Source organism: Molossus molossus, unplaced genomic scaffold (assembly GCF_014108415.1).
Source record: "Molossus molossus isolate mMolMol1 unplaced genomic scaffold, mMolMol1.p scaffold_m16_p_10, whole genome shotgun sequence".
NCBI lineage: Eukaryota > Metazoa > Chordata > Mammalia > Chiroptera > Molossidae > Molossus > Molossus molossus.
The window spans coordinates 106,510,527-106,512,755 of NW_023425345.1; the positions used below are offsets into that span (position 1 = coordinate 106,510,527).

At 41.0% G+C, this 2,229-nt stretch overlaps 1 pseudogene; it reads left to right on the forward strand.

The window, feature by feature from the left end:
* Positions 1-390: 390 nt before the first annotated feature.
* On the forward strand, positions 391-746 carry LOC118623850 (annotated as a pseudogene).
* The last annotated feature ends 1,483 nt before the right edge of the window (positions 747-2,229 follow it).

A 2,229-nucleotide genomic window follows, 5' to 3' on the forward strand; every position in this document is an offset into this window, starting at 1 on the left:
TCGATCCCCAGTAGAGGGCATGAAGGAGGCGCTGATTAATGTTCCTCTCGTCAATGTACTTATCTCTCTCTACCTCTCCCTTCCTTTCTCTGAAATCAATAAAGCAAGCAAACAAACAAACAAACAAACAAACAAAAAGTAAATGGGCCCTGGCTGGTGTGGCTCTGTGGTTAGAGCATTGACCCATGCACGGAAGGGTCATGGGTTTGATTCCTGGTCAAGGGTACAGGTTGCAGGTTCAATCCTGACCCTAGACAAGGCATGTGTGGGAAGCAATCAATCAATGTGTCTCTCTCACATCAATATTTATCTCTCTCTCTCTCTCTCTCTTTTTCTTTATTCCTCCCTCCTTTCCACTCTCTCTAAACATTGATGGAAAAAATATCCTTGATGAACAAGCCCCACACTGCCCCTTGTAAGGTGACCAGCCTCTATGGCTCTGTGCTGGTGAACCTCATCCTCACACCCATGAGCCCTGGCATCATCTCAGCCTCTGTGCCCAAGAAGCTGCTGCTGATGGCTAGTATTGATGGCTGCTACACTTCAGCCAGGGGCTGCATTGCCACCCTGGACAACTTCGTCAAGGCCACCTTTAATGATATCTCCAAGACATACAGCTATCTCACCCCCGAACTCTGGAAGGAGACTATGTTCACTGAGTTCACCCTATCAGGAACTCATCTTGTAAGACCCACACCAGAGTTTCTGTGCAGAGGACCCAGGCTTCAGCTGTGGCCATCACATAATTTTATACAAGAAAATAAGGTGAAGTAAGCCTGTTAAAAGTATTATGGCATTGGCAAAAAGCAGATGCATAGGTCAATGCAACAGAATAGAGAGCCCAGGCATAAACCCATGCATAATAGGCAATTAATTTATAACAAAGGAGCCAAGACTCTACAATATGAAAAGCCTAGTTTCTTCAACAAATGGTGCAGGGAAAACTAGATTTCCACATGCAAAGGAATAAAACCAATCTTACACCACACACAAAATTATCTCATCATAGATTAAAGACTTTAATGCAAGACCTGACACCATAAAACTACCGGAAGGAAACACAGGGGATAAATTCGTAACACTGGTTTTGGCAGTGACTTTTTTGGGATTTGATACCAAAAACAAAGGCAGCAAAAGCAAACATAAACAAGTGGGCCCAGCTGGTGTGGCTCACTGGATTCGGCATGGTCCCAAGGACCGAGAGGTCCTGGTTTAATTCCTGGTCAGGGCACATGCCTGGGTTGCAGACTTGATCCCCAGTAGGGGGCATGCAGGAGGCGGCCGAGTGATGTTTCTCTCTCACATCGATGTTTCCATCTCTCTCTCCCTTCCTTTCTCTCTAAAAATCAATAATATATATATATATATATATATATATATATATATATATATATATATAAAGTGGGAGTACATCAAACTAAAGAGCTTCTGCACAGAAAAGAAAACCATCAACAAAATGAAAAGCCAACCTAATCAGTGGTAGAAAATATTTTCAAATTATAGATCTAATAAAGGCTTAATATCTAAAATGTATAAAGAACTCATATAATTCAATAGCAAACAAACAAACAAGAAAACAAAAGAAACAACAAAAACCCTAAGCAATCTGGGATAGACATTTTTCACAAAGTAGACATACAAATAGCCAACAGGAACATGAAAAGGTGCTCACCATCACTAATCATCAGGGAAATGCACATCAAAACCACAATGAGATACCACCTCACACTTGTTAGAATGGCTATCATCAGTAAGAGAAGAGACAGCAAGTGTTGGCCAGGTGTGGAGAAAAGGAAGCCCTTGTGCACTGTTGGTGGAAATGTAAATTTTTTCAGCCACAATGGAAAACAATATGGATGGTCCTCAAAAAGTTAAAACAAGAATGACCATATGATCCAGCAATTCCACTTCTGGGTATTTATCCAAAGGAAATGAAAACAGGATCTCAAAGAGATGATCTGCACCTCCATGTTCATTGCAGCATTACTCACAGTAGCCAAGATATGGAAACAACCTAGATGTCAATGGGAGAATGAATAAAGAAGATATAGGAGACATAGATGGAATAATATTCAGCCATGAGAAAGAAGGAAATCCTGCCATTTGTGACAACATGGATGGACCTTGAAGGCATTAGGCTGTGTGAAATAAGTCAGACTGAGAATGATAAGTACTGCATATCACTTACATGTGGAATCTAAATGAGCTTAATTCATAGAAACCAAGACT